A 12,323-nucleotide genomic window follows, 5' to 3' on the forward strand; every position below is an offset into this window, starting at 1 on the left:
TGTGGTAATTCAGTGCCACATACATAATTGGAATTACTCTAAGATAGTTTAGAAACTAAAACTGATTTCTACAGTAAAAATATAAATAAATACATGTTTTGTAGTCCCATGAGATACAAATTATTTGATCCCAACGCACACTGGTTGAAGTCTAATGACAGCTTGTGTCTCCATGCTAGTGTATGAAAGCAGGTGAGTCCAGAAAGCCTACTGGGTCAAGAAAGTCAAACAAAGAAAGCTATGCAATGCACAGAAGCAACTCATACTAGCACCAAATATATATTCAACTAGTAATTAGGCCAGGAAAAAAAGGCCTCAAGTTAATAACTATATTTCACATGTACATTATAATTAAAGGTAAAAACATGAATATAAATAATGAAAATTAATCAAGCGACTATCTGTAAAAAACACACTTCAGGGCGCCTGGGTGGCTCAGTCGGTTAAGTGACTGCCTTCGGCTCAGGTCATGATCCTGGAGTCCCGGGATCGAGTCCCGCATCGGGCTCCCTGCTCAGCGGGGGGTCTGCTTCTCCCTCTGACCCTCCTCCCTCTCCTGCTCTCTGTCTCTCATTCTCTCTCTCTCAAATAAATAAATAAAATCTTTAAAAAAAACAAAAAACAAAAAAACACCTTCAAATATAATTATATAGGTAGGTTAAAATTACAGGAACAGGAAAGATACACCATGCAAGTATGGATTAAAAGAAAGCTAGAGTGGCTATGCTGGTATCAGATAAAGCAGACTTAAGAGCCAAGAAAACCATCAGGGGTAAGAGGAACATAATTAAATGACAAAAGGGCCATTTCACCAAGAAGACAGAACCATCCTAAATGTATATGCACCAAACGACAGAGTTTCAAAATACATGAAGCAAAAATGAAACAAACTCTGAGGAGAAATCAAGAAATCCACAATTTTTCGGGCGCCTGGGTGGCTCAGTCGTTAAGCGTCTGCCTTTGGCTCAGGTCATGATCCCAGGGTCCTGGGATCGAGTCCCACATCGGGCTCCCTGCTCGGCAGGAAGCCTGCTTCTCCCTCTTCCACTCCCCCTGCTTGTGTTCCTGCTCTCGCTATATCTCTCTCTGTCAAATAAATAAATAAAATCTTAAAAAAAAAAAAAAGAAAAAAAAGAAATCCACAATTTTAGCTAATTTCAACAATACTCTTTCAGCAACTAAGTACCAGTAAGGAAAAAATCAGCAAGAATATAAAAGACTTAAAAAAAATCATCGCTGACTGGATCCAAATGACATGCAGAGAACACTCTACTCAATAATAGAATATATATGCTTTATGTGCATAAGTAATATTCACCAAGATAGACCATAAAACTTTAAAATTTTTTTTAAGAATTAAAATCATACAGGGCGCCTGGGTGGCTCAGTTGGTTAAACGACTGCCTGCGGCTCAGGTCATGATCCTGGAGTCCCGGGATCGAGTCCCACATCAGGCTCCCTGCTCAGCAGGGAGTCTGCTTCTCCCTCTGCCCTCTTCCCTCTCCTGCTCTCTGTCTCTCATTCTCTCTCTCTCAAATAAATAAAAATCTTAAAAAAAAAAAAAAGATTAAAAAAAAAGAATTAAAATCATACAAAGCATGTTTTCTGATTATACTGGAATAAGACTAGAACTCAGGAACAGAACGATAACAGGAAATTAACCAACATACTTCTAAATAACCTGTGAGTCAAAGAGGAAATTCAAGAAAAATTAGAAAATATTCTAAATTGAATTAAAATGAAAGTACAACATACCAAAATTTGTGAGATATAGCAAAAGCACAGCTTATAGGGAAGTTTATAGCACTAAATATATGTTAGAGAAAAAAAGAATGGCCTCAAATCAATAATCTAAGCTTCTATCTTAAGGAATTAGAGAAAGAAAAATTGAAATAAGCCCAAAGCAAGTAATAAAGCAGAGGGAAAAAAAAAAGATCAAAATCAAAAACAGAAAAATAGGGGGGAAAAAAAAAATCAATAAAACAAAAAGCTGGTTCTTCAAAAAGATTAAAAACTTGAGGAACTATACAGCCACTCTGGAAAACAGTATGGAGGGTCCTCAAAAAGTTAAAAGCTACGCTATGACCCAGCAATTACACTACTAGGTATTTACCCAAAGGATACAAACATAGTGATCCAAAGGGGCATGTGCACCCCAATGTTTATAGCAGCAAAGTCCACAATAGCCCAACTATGGAAAGAGCCCAGATGTCCATCGACAGATGAATGGATAAAGATGTGGCATACACACACACACACACACACACACAAAGTGTAATACTACACAGCAACCAAAAGAAAAAGAAATCTTACCATTTGCAACGATGTGGATGGAACTAGAGGGTATTATGCTAAGCGAAGTAAGTCAACCAGAAAATAATTATCATATGATTTCACTCATATGTGGAATTTAAGAAACAAAACAGAGGATCATAGAGGAAGGGAGGGAAAAATAAAATAAGATGAAATCAGAGAGGGAGGGCGCCTGGGTGGCTCAGTTGGTTAAGCGACTGCCTTCGGCTCAGGTCATGATCCTGGAGTCCCTGGATCGAGTCCTGCATCGGGCTCCCTGCTCGGCAGGGAGTCTGCTTCTCCCTCTGACCCTCCCCCCCTTCATGTGCTCTCTCTCATTCTCTCTCTCTCAAATAAATAAATAAAATCTTAAAAAAAAAAAAAGAAATCAGAGAGGGAGATAAACCATAAGAGACACTGAACTCTAGGAAATAAACTGAGGGTTGCTGGAGGGAAGGTGGGTGGGGGATGGGGTAAATGGGTGATGGGCATTAAGGAGGGCATGTGATGTAATGAACACTGGGTGTTATATATAACTGATGAATCACTGAACTCTACCTCTGAAACTAATAACCTACTATATATTAATTAATTGAACTAAACTAAACTAAAAAACAGTTGAGGAACCCCTAGCCAAGACTGGCTGGAAAAAAAAAAAGAATTAATCAATATCAAGAATGAAAGAGGGGACATCACTGCAGAACCCCACAGACATATTACACATTATATTACAATACTACAGACAACTCTACACACTTAAATTCAACAACTTAGATGAAATGGGCCAATTCTTTGAAAAGTACACACTACAACAGAGAGAAAGGAATAATTCCTAAGTAACTTAATGAGGCCAACATTATACTGATACCAAAACCAGGCAAAGACAACATTATAAGAAAACCACTGACAGGGGTGCCTGGGTGGCTCAGTTGGTTAAGCAACTGCCTTTGGCTCAGGTCATGATCCTGGGGTGCCAGGATCGAGTCCCGCGTTGGCCTCCCTGCCCGGCAGGGAGTCTGCTTCTCCCTCTGATCCTCCCCCCTCTTATGCTCTCTCTCTCAAATAAATAAAATCTTAAAAAAAAAGAAAAAGAAAAAGAAAACCACTGACATATATTTCATGAAAACAAATGCAATTAAGCCCAACAAAATATTTCTAAACTGAATCCAGCAACTAAAAAAGAGTGATATACCATGACAAAGCAGGGTTTATTCCAGGAATGCAAAGCTGGTTCAATATTCAAAAATCAATGATGTGATCTACCACATTAACAGTCTAATGAGGAAAAACTACATGATCATATTTGATTCAAAAAAGTATTTGATAAAATCCAACATCCATTAATTAAACTCTCAGCAAACCAGAAGCAGAAAGGAATTTCCTCATCCTAATAATGGGCATCTACAAAAATCTACAGCAGACATACTTTATGGTGAAATACTGAATGCTTTCACCCTAAAATCGGGAACAAGGAAATTGTACTAGAAGTCCTAGCCAGTGCAATGAAGGAAAAGAGAGAAAAGGCATACAGAATGGAAAACAAGAAAAAAATCACTACTCAGACACCATGACTGTCTATGCAAAAAATCCCAATTAATCCACCCCAAAACTCCCAGAATATGATTTTAGCTAGATCAAAGGATTTTACCTTATCAAAGGTAAACACACAAAATTTAATTACATTTCTACATACTAGTAATTAATAAATGAAACCAAAATTTTTCAAAAACACATTTACAAAAGTTGACCAAAATACTTATATATAAATCTAACAAGGCATGTACAGAATCCATGTGCTGGAAATGACAAAACACCAATGAAAGAAGTCAAACACAAATTGAATGTCAATTATATCTTAATTAAAAAAAAAACAACAACAAAATCAAAGATCACCAAACAGGGGCGCCTGGGTGGCTCAGTTGTTAAGCGTCTGCCTTCGGCTCAGGTCATGATCCCAGGGCCCTGGGATGGAGCCCCGCATCGGGCTCCCTGCTTAGTGGGAAGCCTGCTTCTCCCTCTCCACTCCCCCTGCTTGTGTTCCCTCTCTCGCTGTCTCTCTTTGTCAAGTAAGTAAATAAAATCTTTAAAAAAATAAATAAAGTTGGAGAATTTCTTTAAAGAAATCACTTTGCTCAATTTTAAGACTTGCAGTAATTAAAACATGTGGTATAGGCAATGAAATAGACCTATAAATCAATGGAACAGAATAGAGAATACAGAAATAACCCACTCAAATAAGGTCAACTAACTTCTGACAAAGGTGTAAAGTCCATTTAATGGAGAAAGATTATCCTTTCAACAAATGGATTTGGAACAACCTGATATCCATGTGGGGAAAAAAAAAATGCCCACCTGAATCTGATACCTTATATAAAATTAACTCAAAAAGAATCACCGATCTAAATGTAAAACTATGAAACTTCTAGAAGAAAACATAGGGGAAAAAATCTTTATAACCTGAAGTTTTATAAAACAAAGAGTTCTTAGATGACACCAAAAACTGTGATTCATAAAAGAAAAAACTGGTAAGCTGAACTTCATCAAAATTAAATATTTTTCTTTGAAAAAAAAGTTAGTAGAATAAAAACACAAGTTATAGACTGTAAGAAAATGTTTGCAAATTACATATCCATCATAGGACTCCTATCCAAAATTATAAACAACTCTCAAAACTCAAAAGAAAATAACTCAATTAAAAATAGGCAAACTCTGAATAAATACTTCACCCAAGAGGATACAAGAACAGCAAACAAACACATGGAAAGTGTTCAATATCAGTAGTCATTAGGGAAATGCAAATTAAAACCACACCACACCTATTAAAATGCTTAAAATAAAAACTGACAATATCAAGTGCTAGCAAGGACGCACAGTAACTGGAACTCTCATACATTGCTGGTGGGAAGTCAAAAACGTAAAGCCACTCTGAAAAATAGTTTGGCAGTTTCTTATAATATTACCATATGACCCAGTGCCCACTCCTTAGAAAAATGAAAATTTACTTCCATACAAAAACCTGTACACAAATGTTTATAGCAGCTGTATTCATTTTCACCAAAACCTGGAAAGAAGCTCAACGTCCACCACTGGGAAAATGGATAAACTATGGTATATCCATACAATGGAATACTACTCAGTAGTAAAAAGGAACAACTCAGATGAGTCTCAAAGTTGTTATGCATGCTGAGTGAAATAAACCAGTGTGAAAAAGTTACATACTGTATGATTCCATTTAAATGACTTCTCCAAAAGATAAAATCATAGTAACAAAGTACTGGCTGCCAAGAGTTTAGGGGTGGGAGAGAGTGTGATCGCACAGGGATTGCATGAGGGAGCTTTTGTGGGTAATAAAACTGTTCTGTATCCTGATGGTGGTAGTGGATACATTAATCTCTATATGTGTTAAATCCAAAGGCCCGTACATTTTAAAATATCAATTCCACTACATGTTAATTTTTTAATTAGTATAAAACAAAACCACTTAGAAAAACTGCCTGGCAGTATCTACTAAAGTCAAACTGCATGTATACTTAGCAATTCCACTCCAGATATATATGGATATATACTCGACTGAAATGATTACTCATGTCCACCAAAAGACATGTACAGGAATGTGCATATCAGCCAAAAAATAAAATAACCTATATATATGTCCATCAATATTAGAATGAGTAATCTGTGGTATATTCACACAATGGAAAACTGCATGCCATCAAAGAGAACAATGAGGGCACCTGGGTGGCTCAGTTGGTTAAGCGACAGCCTTCGGCTCAGGTCATGATCCTGGAGTCCCAGGATCGAGTCCCGCATCGGGCTCCCTGCTCGGCAGGGAGTCTGCTTCTCCTCTGACCCTCCCCCCTCTCATGCTCTCTCTCTCTCTCAAATAAAAAAAAAAAAAAAGAGAGAACGATGAATTGCTACCTCAACAACATGGCTGCATCTCAATATTCAGCCAAAGAGCACTGGCAGAGTATTTTCACATGAAATTTAAATATAGCCAAAATGCACAAGAACAGTGGTAGGGATGACTGCAAAGGGGAACAAGGGAGCATTCTAGGGTACTGGGAATATTCTATTTTATATCTTGATATATTGGTTATGTGGGTGTACACATACATAAAATACTGAATCACAGAGGTGCTCTTTGCAGCTTCACCAAACTGTTAATCTTAGTTAAATCACATAAGGTTCGAACACTACATCAAACACTAAAGATGTATGAGATGTATGGTGATTAACATAACAATAAAAAAGTTTAAAAAAAAGAAAAAAATCACATAAGGTTCTAGATCTTTTTTTTTTTTTTAAAGATTTTATTTATTTATTTGAGACAGAGAGAATGAGAAACAGAGAGCATGAGAGGGAGGAGGGTCAGAGGGAGAAGCAGACTCCCTGCCGAGCAGGGAGCCCGATGCGGGACTCGATCCCGGGACTCCAGGATCATGACCTGAGCCGAAGGCAGTCGCTTAACCAACTGAGCCACCCAGGCGCCCAAGGTTCTAGATCTTTATCTGACATACTTCCTCAGGTCACTAAGGCAAATGTGAACTAGAAAGTTATGACTGAACCTCATTTCATCACGGCAGCAATTTCTGCAACACACCCAATGTACCCCAAAATCAATGTTAACTATATCATCTAACTATAAATATACTGTAGAACAGCCTTTAAACATTACTAATGCCATCTCCTTCTTACCACCTTTTTTTTTTTTTTAAGATTTTATTTATTTATTTGAGAGAGAGAGAACGAGAGAGAGAGAGCAGGAGAGGGAGGAGGGTCAGAGGGAAGAGAAGCAGACTCCCCGCCGAGCAGGGAGCCCGATGTGGGACTCGATCCCAGGCGCCCCTCCTTCTTACCACCTTTTCATGAATGAAAAGGACTTACGTTATTACAAATGCCCCCTACACTACAACAGGTTTCTGACTTTACAACTTTAATATCGCTGCTTGAAAATGTACTTTGATCCCTACCCCCAAATGGCTTCCTTTTATAAATCTCTAACAGCATTTCAAAAATAGCTCTAAAATTCCCTTTTGAGCTATGAGTGTAAACTATATGTAATTTGATATTCCAACAGCTAGTGACATGGGTCAATTTCCATAATAGAGGAATTCTGGTTTTTGTAAATAATATGTGCATGACTGAATTTTGTACACCTATTCAGAAAACAGAATTCTGCTGGTGTAAATATTATTATTTTGTATATAATACCTAAATGTTTAACTGTTAAAAGGTGGAAAAAGCCAAAATCAGTTTAATTTTGGGGAAAAAAAATGTGGGGCATCTGGGTGGCTCAGTCAGTTAAGCGTCTGCCTTCAGCTCAGGTCATGATCCCAGAGTCCCGGGATCGAGCCCAGCATCCGGCCCCTTGCTCTATGGGGAATCTGCTTCTCATCTCCCTCTGCCTCTCCCCAACCCCACCACTTGTGTGTGCACACTCTCTCTCGCTCAAATAAATAAAATCTTAAAAAAAAAAAAAAAGAAAAAAAATGTTAGTAATATCAGGTTGTAAAAATACCATTCACCTTTTTGCTCCTCAAGTAACGCTCATTTTAGAAAAGTCTTAAAGCTTGAGGTATGTGCATAAAGGAAAAAAGAAAGCCATCAGACTTTCCACCACAAAATATTTTGATGGATATCCTATCAGACTTTCCTATGCAAATATATATGCCCACAGATATTTTACAAAAGTAGGTCTGTACTACAAACGTTTTCTATTTTGTAAGCTTCCTTCTTTACTTAATACATCATGAATGTTATGAAAATTACATTTAAAATAGAAATGCAGGGGTGGGGATGCCTGGGTGGCTCAGTCGGTTAAGCGTCTACCTTCAGCTCAGGTCATAATCCCAGGGAGCCTGCTTCTCCCCCTGCTTCCGCTCTCTCTCTCTCTCTGACAAATGAACAAATAAAATCTTTTTAAAAAAGAAAAAAAGAAATGTAGGGGCGCCTGGGTGGCTCAGTCGGTTAAGCATCTGCCTTTGGCTTAGGTCGTGATCCCAGGATCCTGGGGATCCAGCCCCGCATCGGGCTCCCGGCTCAGTGAGGAATCTGCTTCTCCCTTTCCCTCTGCCTCTGCCTCCACCCCACCCTCTGCCCCGGGCTTGTACTGTCTTTTGCTCTCTCTCTCTCTCAAATAAATAAATAAAATCTTTAAAAAGATAAAATAAAATAGAAATGCAAGGGGTGCCTGTGTGGCTCAGTCAGTTAAGCGTCTGCCTTTGGCTCAGGGCATGATCCCGGGGTCCTGGGATGGAGCCCCATGTCAGGCTCCCTGCTCAGCGGGGAGCCTCCTTCTCCCTCTCCCTCTGCCCCTCCCTGCTCATGTTCTCTCTTGCTCCCTTGCTCTCTCTCTCTCTCTCAAAAAAAAAAAAAAAAAAAAAAAAAATATATATATATATATGTATTTTTAAAGACAGAGAAATGCAAAATAATAAGATATATTCACAATACCCTTCACCTACCAACTTTTCTTTTTAGGGCAAAACCTTTATTGTCACATCAGAACAGACCACCAAACAAGGCTATTAGAATAAGGCCTTGTCCAAGATGCAGCCATGTCCACCGTTCTTAACTGTATACGGTTTTCCCATTCCACAAGTGGAAAAAGCTTGATCAATAACAAGTATCCTGTGGCAAAGTCCCTAATAAGTCCACCCCATGGGGCGCCTGGGTGGCTCAGTCGTTAAGCGTCTGCCTTCGGCTCAGGTCATAATCTCAGGGTCCTGGGATCGAGCCCCACATCGGGCTCCCTGCTTGGCGGGAAGCCTGCTTCTCCCTCTCCTACTCCCCCTGCTTGTGTTTCCCTCTCTCGCTGTATCTCTGTCAAAAAATAAATAAAATCTTAAAAAAAAAAAGTCCACCCCAGCCTCCTGGAAAATAATGATCATGTACATACATAGCACTGTGTGTCACCAGGCACTGTTTGTTTAATTCTTACAATAATCCTAAAAGCTAGGTGCCATATCACTTAGGACACCAAAGCAGCATGAGGTTTGACACCCTGCCTAAGGGCACAGAGCCTATCAAATTTGTATACCCATGTTTTGGTGGGCAAAAGACTCTAAGCTAAATGAGGTTTTCCTACTTCCCCGAGCCTTTGCTTCTATGTAGAAACCATTCACACGCAGAGAGGCCCTTTTTGCCTGAGGAGCTGCCTTGATGAAAGTGGTCCTAGGACTAACACTCAGGGCTGTGCCCAGCACACAGGACCCCTCCTGAGAATCAAGACAGTCCTTCCACTCTTCTCTCTCAGGCACCTTTTGCTCTGGTGACTCTACATAGAATGGAAAGATGCACCCCTGGAATCAATCATAAGCTTCTCCCAGAAATGGAGGGCCGGTACCCATTCCTTGTTACTTGTTACACTGTTTTGGGTGCCTCTTCTGCACAAGACAAGGTGCCCCCAAAGAGTTCACCAGCTATGCGGAAACAATTCAGAGGCTTCAGAATTACAATAAGAATTTTTGTGATCAGCGTCAAGAACACCTGTAACCAGAAATATTTGCGAAGAGGAGCACCTGGGTGGCTCAGTCAGTTAAGTGTCTGCCTTTAGCTCAGGTCATGATCCCAGGGTCCTGGGATGGAGCCCCGTGTTGGGCTCCCTGCTCAGAGGAGACTGCTTCTCTCCCTCTGCCTGCCGCTCCTCCTGTTTGTGTGTGAACGCCCTCTGTCAAATAAATAAAATCTTAAAAAAAATTTTTTGAAGGGGGCGCCTGGGTGGCTCAGTCTTTAAGCGTCTACCTTCAGCTCGGGTCGTGGTCCCGGGGTCCTGGGATCCAGCCCCGCCCCGCATCTGGCTCCCTGCTCAGCGGGAAGCCTGCTTCTCCCTCTCCCACTCCCCTGCTTGTGTTCCTTCTCTCGCTGTGTCTCTGTCAAATAAATAAAATCTTTAAAAAAATTTTTTTGAAAAAAAAAATTGCTTGCAAAGAATTTTTAAAGTTCAAGATGTAACTTTAAAACGTTAAAATACAGTAAAAGAGAATGTTTCTTAAGGTGCAGTCACAAATCAATTGGTACACAGTAAAGTAATTCTGTGCACTACAACCACTTTATTAATGAAATGGAATAGAATAAAAAAGACAAAGTGTCAGAATATCATTTCGTAAAACTTTTGTGTAAGTGTAAGCAGGCACTGTAGGTCTTAATATATCTTATTTCTTACAGGCGGTCATAGTCAAAAACCTTGATTCATAAGTTTAACAGAATACGACAGTCCTGTCAAAAATCATACTAGATAGGGGGGCCTGGGTGGCTCTGTCAGCTGAGAGTCTTCTGGTTTCGGCTCAGCTCACGATCTCATGGGCAACAGACTCCCGCTGGACATGGAGCCTGCTTGAGAGTCCCTCTCTCCCTCTCCCGCTTGCAAGCACTCTCCCCCTTTCACTCTCTAAAAAAATAAAACAATAATAATAATACTCGATAGAAGGTTATGAGTTTGACTAATGCAATTAAAATAATAAACTAATAAACTAAAGAAAGATTATTTTACCTAAATATTGCAAAGTAAATGGGATTTATTCAAACCTAAAATAATGGTACCACAAACTTGTTTTTATTGAGTTGACAGAAATGGTATATTGTACACCAAGCTACAGCAAATATTATCAACATTTTTGGAAAGGATTTGCATAGACAGACCTCCTACCCTCACCTCCCCAGCAGCAGCAAACACTGCCCTTAATTTACAGCCCAAAGATCCAAACGCCCAAACCTCATTCTTGATCCCAACCACTGTACCTGTTTCTCTCTCCAGGATATTGGAAAGGGGCAGCCTCTGGAGGCTGAAGTCCAGGGCCACGGTCCAGGATCCCAAACAAAGGTAACAATACCACCTAAAGAAAGCTCCAACAACTGCACTTACTCCACCACAGAGAAGGCTGGACATCCTCTAAACTGAAACCAAAGTACACATACATTACTGTATGTTCACTTACTAGCAAAAGCATCAGAAAGCCATCCCGTATGCAATCATTTCTCTCATCTGCTCTCATTACATACCATTCCAACACAATATTTAGAATCTTGCATAAAATAATTTTTTTAAGATTTTTATTTATTTATTTGAGAGAGAGAGCACGAGTGGGGAGGAAGGGCAGAGGGAGAGGGAGAATCAGGCTCCGGATGGGACTCGACCCCAGGACCCTGGGACAGGACTTGAGCAGAAGGCAGCGCTTAACCGTCTGAGCCACCCAGGCGCCCCCATAAAACCATCTGTGTCATAATTTGGCACACCGTACTCCTGATGAGGCTCTCTTGTCACTGCAAATGTCTTCTAAACAATCTACGCGTTCTAACCACCCAACTTTCTCGAGGTCCGTTACCATTCAGGAGCCACTAGAAGGGCTGGAAACGGCTCTGTCACCCGCCCAGCCTCGTACTACCGCTGCGTCTTCTCAAGTGTGGGGACCAGCAGCGGAACAAAGGTGCAGCAACACACAACGGAAGATGCAGCGTGTGCCCGCTGCTTTCATAAACCGAAGAAAGTACTTTCCACATTCCTTGAGTTCAAACACCGAACATACGCCCGAGGAACCAGACGACTCATGTCCCCCAAAACTTTTTAAGAAGCAGGACTCCGGAAGGCTGTCAGGTAGCTTTCCAATGACCAGATCAGAGCAGAGAAAGAAAACTTCAAGGCTGGCGCTGTTCGGCCACCACTTGCAAGGGACGCAGAGGGGAGGCACCGAGAAAGGCCGCTCGAAAGCACTCTCGGCGACCCAGGGAAGCCCCGCTCGTCACCTGACTCGTAATTATCCTGGAATTGCACACGAGCGATTTCAAGGACGAGCTCCGCGCGGGGCGACATGGCACCACCCCCGGGTCCGTGACAGCGACGCGCAGGTGGCAGAGGCACAGGCAGCCCCGCGCGCCGCACCCAGGAGACGCCGGCACCTGGCGCGGGCAGCCGGCCGCCCCGCGCTCGCCGTGCCCGCGGGAGGGCTGTCACGGCGCAAGCCGCCCGCGGCCCCCGGCCGCCCCGGGCCCGCGCGGCCCCCGGCCCCGGCGGGAAGCCCGCCCGCGTCGGC

At 41.3% G+C, this 12,323-nt stretch overlaps 1 protein-coding gene across 2 annotated transcripts in view; it reads right to left on the reverse strand.

The window, feature by feature from the left end:
• The window catches only part of LOC118010779 (E3 ubiquitin-protein ligase RNF4), a 214,019-nt gene that overhangs the window by 152,026 nt on the left and 49,670 nt on the right, over nucleotides 1–12,323 (reverse strand). Inside the window, exon 1 of one of the 2 annotated variants that reach the window (XM_035005445.1) lies at nucleotides 12,037–12,203. The exons of the other annotated variant lie outside the window; for it this stretch is intronic. The gene's annotated coding sequence lies outside the window, so the exon portion shown is untranslated. Of the gene's footprint in view, nucleotides 1–12,036; nucleotides 12,204–12,323 lie in introns of those variants that run through there. 2 annotated transcript variants of the gene reach the window in all.

Source organism: Mirounga leonina, unplaced genomic scaffold (genome assembly GCF_011800145.1).
Source record: "Mirounga leonina isolate KUSES-001 unplaced genomic scaffold, KU_Mleo_1.0 Mir_129, whole genome shotgun sequence".
Taxonomy (NCBI): domain Eukaryota; kingdom Metazoa; phylum Chordata; class Mammalia; order Carnivora; family Phocidae; genus Mirounga; species Mirounga leonina.